The sequence below is a fragment of the Carcharhinus amblyrhynchos genome, chromosome 5 (assembly GCF_965287045.1).
Source record: "Carcharhinus amblyrhynchos chromosome 5, sCarAmb.v2.hapA, whole genome shotgun sequence".
Classification (NCBI taxonomy): domain Eukaryota; kingdom Metazoa; phylum Chordata; class Chondrichthyes; order Carcharhiniformes; family Carcharhinidae; genus Carcharhinus; species Carcharhinus amblyrhynchos.
In genome coordinates this window covers 85,885,593-85,901,727 of record NC_137328.1, presented here as the reverse complement: position 1 = coordinate 85,901,727, position 16,135 = coordinate 85,885,593, and positions in this window count along the sequence as shown.

Genomic DNA, 16,135 nt, shown 5'->3' with positions numbered 1-16,135 from the left:
GCTCTTTGATAAAACTTTATAAAGTTACAGAATCAACAAAGTTTTCCCATGTACTTTTCATCCACTTAAAGGTCCATGTCATTAAAACAGATGTTTGGATTATTTTCTGTAAACTATGCTACATTTTATGTTCCAAGTATCTGTTTATTATTCTCCAAGGATAATATTACAAATGTTCTCAGACACATTTTTCACTATAAACCACATCCTTTTTTCTAAAAATGTAAAAATAAATGGCATCAAATTGTCCAGTAGTGCCTTGTAAATCAAATCTATCACAGCAACAAGAGCCAGGCTAATACCATGTCTCAATTAATCATATTTCACTTTTGCACCTTCATAGTGAAGTTTTAAAATTGTTATCAATCTACCCATAAGCCAGAATACTAGTTTACTAACATCATTTAACAAAAATGAATTCTGGCTTATTTCCTACCAATCATTAACCAAATCTCTGCTGCCCACATCTTAATCCACGTCAAATTCTGTCCACCCATCAGCCATATGCTTGTTAACCTGTCCCCAAATCTGACCACAATTGAATTTCAAAATTCTCATATAATATTCTCATTCTTGTTTTCAAATTCCTCCCCAGCCTAACCCATCCCTATCTCCGTAACTTCCTCCAGCCGTACAACCCTCCAATATCTCTGCACTCTTGAAATTCTGGCTTGTGGTGCATTTCTGATTTCGAATACCCTTCACTGTGTACTTTTGCTGCCCAGACCCCAAGCTCAGGTATTTCCTGGCCAGACCTCTCTACCCCTTTATTCTTCCTTTTGAAGGCACTCCTTAAAACCAGCAACTGGATTGAAAGACCTCCCAGATCAGATCTGACATCAAAGAGAACAAAGAAAATTACAGTGCAGGAACAGGCCTTTCAGCCTTCAAAGCCTGCACCAACCATGCTGCCCGACTGAATTAAAACCCCTTCCCTTCCGGGGACCATATTCCTCCATTCTCATCCTATTCATGTATTTGTCCAGATGCCCCTTAAAAGTCACTACCGTATCCATTTCCACCATCTCCCCCAGCAGAGAGTTCCTGGAACCCACCACTCTCTGTGTAAAAAATCTGCCTCATACATCTCCTTTAAATTTTGCCCCTTGCACCTTAAATCGATGCCCCCTAGTAATTGACCCTTCCACCCTGGGAAAAAGCTTCTGACTGTCCAGTCTGTCCTTTATAATCTTGTAGACTTCTATCGTTCCAGTGAGAACAAACCAAGTTTCTCCAACCTCTCCTCATAGTAAAATCTTTTTATCAGGCAACATCCTGGTAAATCTTTTTGTACCCTCTCCAAAGCCTCCACATCCTTTTGGTAGTGTGGCGACCAGAATTGAACACTATATTCGAAGTGTGGCCTAACTAATGTTCTATAAAGCTGCAACATGACTTGCCAATTTTTAAACTCAATACCCCGACTAATGAAGGCAAGCATGCCATATGCCTTCTTGACTACGTTCTCCACCTGCATTGCTATTTTCAATGACCTGGTACCTGTACACCTAGATCTCTTTGCCTATCAAAACTCTTAAGCTCTGCCATTTACTGTATATATCCTACCTGTATTAGACCTTCCAAAATGCATTACTTCACATAGTTCCAGATTAAACTCCATCTGCCATCTCTCCGCCCAAGTCTCCAACCGATCTATATCCTGCTGTATTCTCTGATGGTCCTCATCGCTATCTGCAAATCCACCAACCTTTGTATCATCCGCAAACTTAGTAATCAAACCAGTTACATTTTCCTCCAAGTCATTTATATGTATATTACAAACAGCAAAGGTCCCAGCACTGATGCCTGAGGAATGCCACTTATCATAGCTCTCCATTCAGAAATGCACCCTTCCACTGCTACCCGCTGTCTTCTATGATCGAGCCAGTTCTGTATCCACCTTGCCAGCTCATGTCTGGTCCCATATGACTTCACCTTCTGCACCAGTCTGTCATGAGGGACATTGTCAAAGGCCTTACTGAAATCTATGTAGACAACGTCCACTGTCCTATCCTCATCAATTGTCTTTGTCACTTTCTCAAAAAACTTGAACAAGTTAGTGAGGCACGACCTCCACTTGACAAAACCATGTTGTCTCTCACTAATATGTCCACTTATTTCCAAGCGAGAGTAATCCTCGAAGAATCTTCTCCAATAATTTCACTACCACTGACATAAGGCTCACCAGCCTGTAATTACCTGGATTATTCTTGCTACCCTTCTTAAACAAAGGAACAACTTTGGCTATTCTCCAATCCTCTGGGACCTCCCCTGTGGTCAGTAAGGACAAAGAAACCCCACAACACCAGTTTAAAGTCCAAACAGGTTTATTTGTAGCAAAAGCCTCAAGCTTTCAGGACAGCCTGTCCCTTCGCCACCTGACTACAAATAAACCTGTTTGGACTTTAAACTGGTGTTGTGGGGTTTCTTTGTGTTTTACCCCAGTCCAACGCCAACACCTCCACATCATGACTGCCAGTAAGGATACAAAGGTTTCTCTTAAGGCTCCAACAATTTCCTGTCTTGCCTCTCTCAGTATTCTGAGGTATATCCCATCAAGCCCTGGGGACTTGTCTACCTTAATGTTTCTTAAGAACTCCAATATCTTCTCCTTTTTGATCTCAACATGACTCAAACTTTCCCAGACTCATTATTCCCTGAGTCCTTCACTTTGCTGAATACTGATACAAAGTACTCATTTAATACCTCACCCATTTCCTTTGCTTCAAGCATAGATTCCCTCCCCTGTCCCTGAGTGGGCCAATTCTTTCCCTGACTACCCTCTTGCTCTTTATATATGTAAAAAAAGCTTTGGGATTTTCCTTTAGACTGCTGGCCAATGATTTTTCATGATCCCTTTTAGCCCTCCTTACTCCTTGCTTAAGTTTCTTTCTATTTTCCTTGTATTCCACACTTGCTTTGTGTGTCCCCCAGCCTCTTAGCCTTGACAAATGCTTCCTTTTTCTCTTTGACTAGGCTCACAATATCTCTCATTATCCAAGGTTCCCAAAAATTGCCATGCTTACCCTTCATCCTTACAGGAATGTGCGGTCCTGAATCCCTATCAACTTGCACTTAAAAGCCTCCCACATGCGAGATGTTGATTTGCCCTCAAACATCTGCCCCCAATCCACATTCTTCAGTTCCTGCCTAATTTTGTTGTAATTAGCCTTCCCCCAATTTAGCATCTTAACTTGAGGGCTACACTTATCTTTATCCATCAGTACCTTAAGGCTTACTGAATTGTGGTCACTGTTCCCGAACTGCTCCCCTACTGAAACGTCAATCACCTGGTCGGGCTCACTTCCCAATACCAGGTCCAGTATGGCCCCTTCCCTAGTTGGACTCTCTACATACCTTTTCAAGAAGCCCTTCTGCATGTTCATCTTTGCCTAGGTTTAGAATTATAGAATCCCTACAGTACGGAAGGAGGTCATTGGGTCCATCGAGTCTGCACTGACCACAATCCCATCCAAGCCCTATTCCTGTAACCCCACATATTTACCCTGCTAATCTCCGTGAAACTTGGGTCAATTTACTATGGCCCATCACCCTAACCTGTACATCTTTGGGATGAAACTGGAGCACTGGAGGAAACCCACGCAGACACAGGGAGAATGTGCAAACTCCACACAGATGAGGCCATTATTGAACCCAGGTCCCTGGAGTTGTGAGGCAGCTAACAGTGCTAACCACTGTGCCATTGTGCCACCAAAAATTTCGTTGCCAGCTAAGAGGTTCAGGAAATCCACTGAGAGTTAAATTCAAAATGATGCATAGAAATGAGGCTTGCAATATCAGTATAAAATTTAAAGCCAACAACCCATCTTCAGGAAGTGAATTGGTCATCTACCCTGATCCTGTCTCCACTAAAATCAAAAGTGGGCAGTTGAAAATGTGTTGTGATCCAAATTCAAATTTATAACACTTTAATCTTCTAGCTGACCACAACCAGCCTATCCTTCTGAGTTAAAATTGTCCACTTTGTGGTTTCAATGTCATTGAGGGCATATCTTTGGTTTTGGAGTGCTGTGAATATTCCACACTTCTATTATGTGCCACACTCACCATGTGACTCCATCGCTTAGCTCAGAGGTTACTATTGGAGTACAATTTGAGTGCTCTATTAATTTTTTCCCAGAAGTTTCTCGCTTGTGGAAATACATTTGATGCAAATTTCTTGTATCATTCAGACTGTTGCAATGCTTACAGTTCCAGACCTCAGTACTACCATGTTCATGGGCAATTATAGATCCTGGAAGTAATACAGAGGTCAGGGGAAAGGCTGCCTTGGCCTGTCAGTAAGATTCCGAGAGTGATAGAGTTATAGAATCATACAGTGCAGAAGGAAGCCATTTGGCCATGACGTCTGTACCAACCATAATCCCAGCCAGATCCTAACTCCTAGAACCATATTTTTACCCTGGTGGTCCTCCTGACACTGAGGGGAAAATTATCATGGCTAATCAACCTAACTCACACATCCTTGGAGAATGGGAGGAAACCAGAACACCCAAGGAAATCCATGCGCACGGGACAATGTGCAAACTCCACACTGACAGTGACCCAAAGTTGGTATTGAACCTGGGTCCCTGGTGCTAACCACTGTGCCATGATGCCACCTTATATCACCTTATAATTCAAAAGTCAGGTCTGACAACATAATCCACATAAGCCAATTCAAATTTACTGCTGACTTAGAGAGCAGTATCGCTGAATGTTACCTTGTGTATTTCCAATGTCTTCATAAGTGTTCCAGAATTCTTGTTGTTGTTGGGTGGAAGATGCATTGGAATAGAACTGAGGACAATTTTCTTCCTAGAAAAGACTATAAGGAGGGAGATTTTAACAAGGATAAGATCTTTGCATGCAAATGTATCTAATGGAAAACAAGACAGTCACCAATATCAACCTAAGGTTCCAAAGTCCACATCCTACCATTTTCCCAAAATAATGAGCAGGAATTATTTGGCAGTGAGAAGTCCATTACAAAAAGCATTCATTAATGGTTGTGAAGACAGCTCATGAGTTGCAAAGGGTCAAGTGAAGAGCACAAGGCATGTCTCAGATGTTTTAAAAATGCCTGAGTTTGATGTTGAAGCAGGGTTTCATTTGGGAGAAGCTGAGCCTTTGAAAGGTGGAATTCTTGACATTGAGAATTAGAAGACTTGATAAGTACACCTCAGGACGACAACATGGATGTTATCATCAAATTCATGTACATACTGTCACAAGAAAATTGAAAACTAAACTTCACATAGCAGTTGAAGAGTTCTTAATATTTGGCTAATTGGCCCCAAGATCAAAATAAAATGCCATAGTTGCACACCTGCATGGATAATATATACGTATGCACTCGCTGGAGTTTAGAGGGATACTTGGAGGTCAAATTGAGGCATATAAGATGCTAAAGGGGATCGACAGGGTAGACATAGAGCAGATGTTTTCCCTTGTTGGAGATTCTAGAATGAGAGGCAATAATTTCATGGTAAGGAGGTGGCAGGTTTAAAACAGAAATGAGGAGGAATTACTTCACTCAAAGGTGGCAAATCTATGGAATTCTCCATCCCAGAGTGCAGTGGACAGAAGAACACATTTAAAGAGGAGGAGATAGGTTTATTAATTAGTAGTGAGATGTAGGGAATGGCAAACAGGCATGAAGGTGAAAATGAGACCAAGAAGAGGTCAGTCATGATCATATTGGATGGTAGAGCAGGCTCGAGGGGCTGAATTGCCTGCTCCTGTTCCTAATCCTTATGTTCAATGTTCGTATTTGTGCTGACAGAACTATGCTATTTGCCACAGAAAATGTTCAAATCTATCAGATGTATATGGCTAAACCCTCAAGCACTGAAATTTCAATTCTCTATTAAACAGCACAAATGTTTCCTCAGTTTTTAAACCACTTAGTCTTTTATTTCCTGAAATTTACTGACACATATTCAGATTTAGTACATTCATTTAGAGTGAGATTAACTCACTTTGTTTTAAAAATATGATCAACTTTAACATTCTTCAGGCAACCCTCCTTATGTTTAAATTACTTTGCAATTTGTATCATTTTTGATACATTGTGGGGGAATTCCCTGACCTCCCTATGACATATTTCTCACGGCAGGAGGCAGTGTGTCATTTGCTGGTGGTGTGTCTTCTGCCCCTGCTGCTATCAGTGGGATATCCCGTTAATTCCACCCCAAATCACTGGGGAACCCGCAGTGGGGGTGCACAGTTGGTAAGGCCAGTAGATTCAACTGGTGTGAACAGCCAATTGTGACCCTAATCTTGCATTTAACATTGTCTAATGTTGACAGCTCTGCTTCCATTGGGGTATTATGCCATGGGCATCAGTAGCTGTCTGGAACCTTAGCCAAGTAACCAATTTAGAAATGTGAGCATATGTGGTGAATTTTGGCAGACAATTGATAGCGTGGGAGGGCCAGCAAAGCCAAGAAATCATCCAGTAATCGCATATGTACTTTCTGGTAGCACTATCCAACAGTAAAATGGAGCAGGAATATTAGCTTTTTTTCACTCCCTAACACAGACACACTGAGGCAATTTGCAGTAGATTCAGTGAATTTAGCTGTGATCGGTTAACTCAGCATAGACCAGGGATCAAGCCAGGTTTTTTGGTTGGCATGTTCAGTACCATACTATACAATGCGTTTGATAATTGAATATTTAGGAAGGCCTCACTGTCCTCTCGGATAACCCATAGACCTTGAAAATATATGTAGAATATGGAGGAATAAATGGTTAAAATGAGGTGAGAGTGATTGCCTTGGATATCAAGGCAGCATGTGACTGAGTATGACTCAAGTATGAGGGGGGATCTTATAGAGACATATAAGATAATGAAGGGGATGCATAGGGTAGAGGTAGTGAGATTCTTCCTGCTAAGAAAGGATAGCAGGACGAGAGGGCACAGCCTCAAGATAAGGGGGGGGGGTGCAGTTTAGATCAGAGTTGAGGAGGAACTTCTTCACTCAAAGGGTGGTGAACCTCTGGAATTCTCTGCCTGTTGAAGCGGTGGAGGCTACCTTGCTAAATATATTTAGGTCACGGGTAGGTAGGTTTTTGATAGACAAGGGAATTAAGGGTTATGGGGAGAAAGCGGGAAAGTGGAACTGATCCACTTCAGATCATCCATGATCTTATGGAATGGTGGGGCAGGCTCGAATGGCTAGATGGCCTATTCCTGCTCCTATTTCTTATGTTCTTGTGTTCAAGGAATCAAAGCAAAACTGGAGTTAATGAGCATACCTAGCACAAAGTAAAATAGCTGTCATGGTTGGAGGCAAATTATTTCAGTTCCTAGACTTCACTGCTGGAGTTTGTCAGGGTAGTGTCCTAGGTCCAACCACCTTTAGCTGCTTCATCAATGACCTACCTTCCATCATAAGGTCACAAGTGGGGATGTTCACTGACAACTGCACAATGTTCAGCAACATTTGCGATTCCTCAGATACTGAAGCAGTCCATATCCAAATACAGCAAGACCTGGACAATATCCAGGCTTGGGTTGAGAAGTGACAAGTGATACTCGTGCCACTGAAGCACCTGGCAATGACCATCTCCAAGAAGAGAGAACCCAACCATCGCTCCTTGACATTCAATGACATTCTCATCACTGAATCCCCATGTCAATAACCTGGGGGTTAGCATTGACCAGAAACTGGACTGGTCTAGCCATATTAATACTGTTGCTACAAAAGCAGGTCAGAAGCTAGGAATCCTGCAGTAAAAAACTCATCCCCTGATTCTCTGAAGCCTGTCCACCATCTACGAGACACAAGTCAGAAGTGTGATGCAATACTCTCCACTTGCTCAGGTAAGTGCAGCTCCAACAACACTTGGAGTGCAACATCATCAGGACAAAGCAGCCCGCTTGATCAAAACCCCATCTGCAATCATTCACTCCCTCCATCAGCAACACACAGTAACAGCACTGTATACCATCTACAAAATGCACTGTAGGAACTCACCTAGGCAGCATCTTAGGCAGCACCTTCAAAAACCACAACTGCTACCATCTGGAAGAACAAGGGCAGCAAATACCTGGCAACACCATCACCTGGAAGGCCCCTTCCAAATTGCTCACCATCCTGATTTGGAAATATATCACCTTCAGTGCCACTGGGTCAAAATCTTGGAACTTACTTCCTTATAACACTGTGAGGTTCAGTGACTGCAAGTTCAAGGAAGCAGCTCACCACCTTCTCCAGGCCAATTGTGGAAGAAAAGTGGCCTGCTAGTGATGTAATCACATAAATGAATTTCAAAGAAAAGACTGATCCGAAATTTTATTCTCTATTATTTTAGCAAAGTCATTAACCTGTTTAAGTATATGGGCATAATATTAAAATAGCAGAAAGGGGAAATACATTTGTACACCATTCAACCCAAAGCTGTTGACATTTTGGCCTGATTTGATCAAGCTTACTGAACAGCAGAAGTCCAGGTCAAACTCTAACCCATGATTTCTGCATGTATTTGCAGTATATAATGTAATGATCTTACACAAAAATATTTAATAACCTATGTCCGACAGTAAGTCCTAAAGCAGTAACTCAATTGAGAAATTCTGATGACGTTATAAACATTGAGAAAACCCTGAGATTGAATAAATAAGCTAACTGACAAACATTTGTTATTATTTAATAACATTTGGTAACAAAATAAAAATTTGCTTTTGATTTTCATACTATCCAGGCAGCAGGTTGCGCATGGTAAGGTCAGCATGAGATAGATGAAAAAGTAATGAAGGAAAATAAGGGCTATAGGACCTGAAGATATGTGGCATTATGTGACTGGTACGAGAGTAATAACAGGAGATTTTTTGGCAGCAGATCACCAAGAAATAAATTATATTCTGCACATTCGAACAATAAAAATAACACTGCCTTTCAGATTCAATGACTTCATCTTCAGAAGGTATAGCTTGGATCATCTGAGAAAGAGGTCCTCGAAACTCTGAAAGCTTATGCTATTTGCTTCGATTAATATGTTTCAGTAACTTGTACAATACTGAATGCAGTGTACTTCTTCTGTCCTTTTTGTCATCAGGACCTCATGCCTGTTTTGCATATTTCATTCCAATACATAACATAAAAGGCTTTAACTGTATGCTTTATACATTTATCATGAAGAAAGACAGGTAAGAAAAGTCTTTGAAGAAATGGCCTGGTGTTCACATTAACGAGATGAACAAATGCACTTACAGAGCTAGGAGAGGACACAGGAATAACAACCATACTCTGTTTCTTTAAGAACTCAGTGTTGGAGCAGCTGTTCAGAAACATTGAAGTACTGTAGTGTACATTTGGGATAAAAGCAGGGGATGCTTTTGGATGATGAATGCTTTTAGCTGAAAGCTGTACTGAATGTCCTTGAATTTAATCAAAACTATTTGTTTTTACTCAGCTTTCCTGTTGTCTCTTCTGCTCTCGTCTACTGATAGCTTGACATTAATGACATCATAAATCATCTGAAGTGGCAGTTTGGTAGCATTTCAAGTGTTTGTTGAGGTGTCCAGAATTATCAGAATAACTTGTGTGTGAGGATGGATGTCGGTATAGTCCGGACCTTAAAAGTTTGCTGTATACTATTAAACATTCAATAACATTCTTGTAGTGTGTGTGTGTTTGTGTCTATGTGTGGGTGAGGGAAAAAAAGAGATTGAAAAACAAGAAAAGATTATAAGGACAATCGCAAAATTCATCTGCAATGTAGATCTTGAATTTTGTATAAAGTTAAAAATGTTTAAAATGCATTAGAAAATTGAATTGCTTCTGTTAGCACCCTATAATGGAATAATGGATAGTCATGCCTCAATTGTTTTAATAAGGTTCAAACTCTGTAATTATGAGATTGGCACTTCATTTTGTTTATAAATTCAGTAAAGAATGATAATACATGTTCTATGTTGGAAACAGAAGTGGCAGAACATGACATCCTGTCCTATTCCACAGATACCATTAATTGTAAAACTCTAGGTTTATAATGTTTAATTTAAATGTAATTTGTAACTTCCAGCCAGTGTAATAACATGGGAAATTATAACATGTAACTTCTGTTGAAATGAATACTGTGTAAATCTGTTTTCATAAGAATCAGTTACCCAAATAAGATACAACAAAGATTATTTCAGGTTTCTCAGAGAGAGATAGTTTGGGAAGTAGTTCTATTGTAACAAAACTCTGAGCATTCTAACTCTGCAGTTAGTCCTTCACTTGATTATTAGTTCTATAAAATGTTTTTTTTTGAGTGCTAACCTTTTTATCATTTTATGGCTAAGTTGCCAAGAGGTGTGTTTTTACATGCATCAAGTGCAAAGGGTAAAAGGGTCATTTTATGTGTCATTTATACTTCTCTTTGCAAGTTTACAGCACTTCCCAGTTTCAGGATTGCACAGTTTGCAAGCCACAACATAAACACATATAACACCTCCCAAAATGGTTTTGGTCAGACTTTCCTTCTTTGGCTGTCTGTCACAAATTTGTGGGGAAAATGGATGCAATTGAATTTTGGTACTTCTTTTTACATAATGCCATTTTAAATGCAGGTTTAAAGAAAACCACAGAATAGGAAAAGCAAACCTCCAACTATCCCAGAATATTCAAAAACATAGTGTTTCGTAACAGGTAATTAAATACTGAATACAATGAAGACATAAACATAGAAGAAAGATTTTCAACTTGCCGTCCAGATGTAAAACAGCCATTGTCAATTGGTCGTCTGTTATAGACAGTGCCTCTTTTTCAGTTCCACTGCTTTTTCAGCAATAAACTTGCTATAAATTATGTTAATAGTTCTGAATGAGCAAGAATCACAACTGACCAGCTGCTGCTATGGACGCAATTTAACAATGGCAACAGATATCAAAACCATTTTAACAAAGAGAATTTGATACTGGCAGCGACAGTTTTACGGTTGGAGGAGACTAAAATGTTAAGATTGTGTATGAAAATTAGTTGTTTTGTTTCGAGAACGAAACACCCCAATGGAATATCAATTCACAGGCCAATACAGAGCTTCTAATTCAGTTGGGTCCCTACATCCTTCTTTTGTATTCCAATTGGATTCCATGCTAAATCCATCCAGATTTTGAGGATGAAATGGATGTGAGTATTAATCCTGCAATTTCCATTTAAAATGCAGGATCAACTTGATTAATAAGGTTTGATTCTGAATAATTATGTAGCCAAACATGGAAAAGCAGCAGATGTGACCACAAGCAAAATCTTGTGGGAGAAAGGGTCAAAGGGAAGCAATGGCCATGACTGAGGTGATGAATTCTTTGCTATTCTCTTATGCAATTAACATGCAGCACTCCTATTAATTTGCTACTCCTCGATCTGCGACTGGTCATATTTCTCCAAGTCAAAGGTCAAAGGAGCAGAGCAGAGGTCAGCTAAACAGCAGTTTCAGTGACAAAATGGGAAATGGAAAGAATTTGAAATTAAATTGGAATATGCACAGGCTGAGCTTCTAGACGTCTGTGATTCAGTTTACAGTTGAACGTGATGGAAAACAATCTATAAAAATGAAAATCCAAACAATCAATCTGGGGTGCAGAGATTGTTTGAGCATTCATTAAAAAAATCAATGTGTTCAATGTTAGTGAAGATAAACAATGCCATTTCTACTAAAGAGATTATAGGTTAACATTTATTCAGTGCAAGTATCGTAATGTGATGTCAAGTGGTATAAAATCATGCCCACAATCCATTATCATCCATTATATGCAGTGTGCTGATGTCATCCACATTGACTTTTCATATAACTCTTTAAATCAATTCCCTGTGTCAGCAACTGAACATTTTTCAACAACTGGTCTAAACATTGCCACTTTCTTTAACTATCACCTGCAGTAAAAAAAATCAATATTTCTGTTATATCTAAAATATTGTTTGCACTGCTACTGCCTGAGCAAAGCATCTTGTGAACATGAAGATGTATATTTGCCTCGGTTTATAGGGCAGCCTTTAACAATCAGCTTCATCCTATTCCAGTACAATGCTGGCTCTTAAAACCCGTGATAAATGCACATCCTCATGATTCATCATTGCCTCTTTTTTCATCCTGTAAAACTCTAAAATGGATTGGTCCCATAGCTAGGTGCATTTTTCAGGCAAGCCTTCAGAAAATAATTTAATTTATCACATTGTTAGAATAAAATGAATTTTCTCCTTTAGCTAATGAGGTGGCAATCTTTACCTGACTACTTTGAGCAACAAAAGTGTCACAATTGTGCAGCTAGTGCCAATGTAGTTCCGCTAACTACCAGGTCTGAATTGGTCAAAGGACAATTCTGGTGACCTTATAAACTAATGTGGAAAAACAACCCAGTCTTTACCTTCAAATTCTCCAAATCAAGAATAATAGGCTGACTCCTTTTTCTTAAATAGTTGGTCAGAACCCATTTTATTGCATGAATGTATTGCTTATTCTGCCTGTGTCAAAATTCAGCACAACTAATCGTGTGAAGATTTTGGACAAGTAGCCAATTTTAGCTACTCACCATAAACTAACCATGATTTGTTCAATACACGTTTTCCTTCAGGTAAGTTGAATACAGTTTGGTGTTAATACTTGCATAACAGTTGCCAAGGAAAATGTCAAGCATAGGGATTGACTTCCTCTCAATTCTGAAATATCATTCTGAAAGTCATCCTGTTTCCATACCCATTCCAGCAGACAATACCCTGAAATTTAACTCTTAGAATCCAGGAAAGTGAATTTCTCCCAGGGTTAGCTCCTTTGTAATTTTTCTCATTCTGAAGGTAACATAAATTTTGTAATAATAGAGTGACTCAAATATTGGGAGCAGCTTTATTACAGCAATATTAAACTAAAAATAGTAAGATAAGTACCCAAAACATAATTTTATTTAGAAATTATAAATTTTTATGCACTTGATTATGCTTGCTGTGAAGAAGAGTCCATCTGGTGAGCAAGTTCACCCACCCAGGCACCACCGTTTCCCTTTGTCTTTGTATCATTTTCTGGAATTTACTAAAATGAAACTGAACAGATGCACGATAGAAACGTTCTATTGTGGTCAATGGGCCATAAATGGACATCCAATGAAACAGTGACAAAAACTATCCCTCCTTATCTTTCTGATCTTTTTGCAGACTTTGGCGTGGTTGACCACACTATCTTTCCCCAATGCCTCACCACTATTGTCCAGATGGGTAGGATTCCACTCACGTGGTTCCATTCCTATCTATGTAACAGTGTCCAGGAAATGATTTACATTGGTTTTCTCTTCCTGCACCTGCACTATTGGGTCTCCCTTGGCCCCCCTTATAATTCTCATCTACATGCTGCCAGTTAGGGACATAGGCTTGATTTTTGCAGCCCTGCCCTCCATGGGAATTGGAGGGGGGTGAGGGACGGACCATGGAGAGGTCTGTTGATCTTGAGCAGAATTCTACTGGTTCAGAACGAGCTAGGCCATTACATCCTGCCCATCATCCGAAAGTACAGTGCTGGTTTTCACCTGTATGCGGATGATATCCAGCTCAACCACGCAACCACCTCTTTCAACTGCTCCAGTGTTGCTAAAATATCAGAGTGCTTATTCAACATCCAGTACTGGATGAGCAGAAATTTCCTCCAATCAAATATTGGGAAGACTGAAGCCATTGTTTTTGATCTCCTTTCCAAACTCCATTCCCTACTTACTGACCACATCCCTCTCCCTCGCAACAGTCTGAGATTAAGCCAGTCTTTTTACAATTTTGCTATCACATTTGATCCCGATGGAACCTCGTACATGCTATCACTAAAATCACCTACTTCCATCCTCATGAGAGCACTTAACTTGTCTCCTGTCTTAGTCATCTGCTGTTGAAACACTCATCATGCCTTTGTTACCTCCAAGGTTGACTATCCCAACTCATCCTGGCTGGTCTCCCACATTCTATTCTTCATAAATTTAAGGTCATCCAAAACTCTACTGCCCCATCTTCATGCTTAACAAGTTCCGTTCCTTGTCACTCCTGTGCTCCTTGACTGACATTGGCTCTTGGTAAAGCATAAGAACATAAAAGCATAAAAACTAGGAGCAGGAGTCGGTCATTTGGCCCCTCGAGCCTACTGTGCCATTCAATAAGATCATGGTGGTTCTTTTCATGGTCTCAGCTGCCTGCTCACCAGAACCCTTGATTCCTTTGCTGCTCAAAAATCTGTTTCTGCTTTAAAAATATTCAAAGAGGTAGCCTCAACTGCTTCACTGGGCAGGGAATTCCACAGATTCACAAGCCTTTGGATGAAGAATGGGGAGAAAGCAGGATTAGGCTATTGAGTTGGATGATCAGTCATGACCAGCATGAATGGCGGAGCAGGCTCAAAAGGCAAAATGGCCTCCTCCTGCTCCTATTTTCTATGTTTCTATGTAAGAAGTTCTTCCTCAACTCAGTCCTAAATCTGCTCCCCCTTATTTTGAAACTATATCCCCTAGTTCTAGTTTCACCTGCCAGTGGAAACAATCTACCTGCTTCTATCTTATCTATTCCCTTCATCATTTTATATGTTTCTATAAGATCCCCCCTCATTCTTCTTAATTCCAATGAATATAGTCCCAGTCTACTCAATCTGTCCTCTTAAGTCAACCCTCTCAACTGCGGAATGAAGTTTGATGTAGAGTTTGAATGGAAGTTTGTTTTTAGAAGGGAGTAACCATTTGAGATTTAAAAGCTTTGAAGGGGTTTCTTTAGGTAGCTTTTCTGGTGTGTAGGAGTGACATAAAAAGAGAGGATGCTGAAAATACTCAGCAGGTCACATAGTATCTGTGGTGAGCGAACCAGAGTCAACATTCCAGGTCAATGACCTTGCATCAGAACTGGGATTTCAACAGAGGGTAGATGAGACAAGGCCAAAAAAAAATCTTTGATGGGTGGAAGAAAGACTGAATGACATAATATGAATCGTTGGAATATGACTTCAAAGCAGCTTACAGGGATGCCAGTTCATAATTATATAGCAACCAATAGATTCTTCCACTACAGTGAGAACTCTCTTCCTGAATCATTTGAGTTGACATGAGGAATACTGTATCAACAGGAATGTCACTTGAGCATGAACTGCTATTGTGTCAGATCATAGCTGATCTGTACTTCAACTGTTTTTGTTCCTGATCATTTTTTAACTAACATTCACTAACAAAAACTATCTATCCCAGTCTTGATAACTGAACTGACCCAGCATCCACATCCTTTTGAAAACGAGGATTTCAGATTTCCGCTCCGCTTTGTACGAAGAAGACTTTCCTGATCTTAGTCATAGTCTATGGCTCTTTATCCTGGTATTCCCCTACAGAGGAAATGATTTCTCTGTATCAGCTCCTCTCAAGTCCCTTTATCATTTTAAAGACCGTGATTAAGTCTCCCCTCACCCTTCAAATTTCAAGGGAATACAATTCACATTTCTCTGCCGGAATTCTCTGGTCTCATAAGCCTTGCCACTGGTGCCAGCGAGAACAGAAAATTTGGCACAAGCCAAATCTGCATTCACTGCAGCGAGACCAGAGAATCCCAGCCGCAGGCAAGGTTTAAGCCCCAGTATCATCCTGGTGAATCTGCATAATAATCTCTTGAAGGCCAATACATCCCACCCGAAAGAAACATCCAAAACTGAACATAATACTTCTGATGGAATCAACATCTCTCACCAATTGCATTCTAGGTAATATTTTGGCTGTATTGTAACTGCAAGATTGTTTGGTTTTGGGATTTTTTCTCCCATGATTTAATATCTAATGGCATGCAGTATTACATCAATGCATTGTTCCCCAATTTGACTTGAACCATTCTTTGCATACAATCCATTGTATTTCTAATTAAAGGGATGAATATAATTACTCTCAAGCATGAACCACAATATCTGTTTGTCCCCAGTTCTGTCTCTTTATTTCCATTTTATTCAGTATTAATTTCTATCTGGATCTGTTCCCTCAATCTTCATTCCCCTATGTAAGGCTCCACTCTTCTTTGGACGTGGGGAAGATGTTCCTAGGAGAGATTAGGTTCCAAGGGCACAGCCTCAGAATAAAGGGAGACCCTTTCAAACCGAGACGAGGAGGAATTTCTTCAGCCAGCGGGTGGTGAATTTGTGGAATTCATTGCCC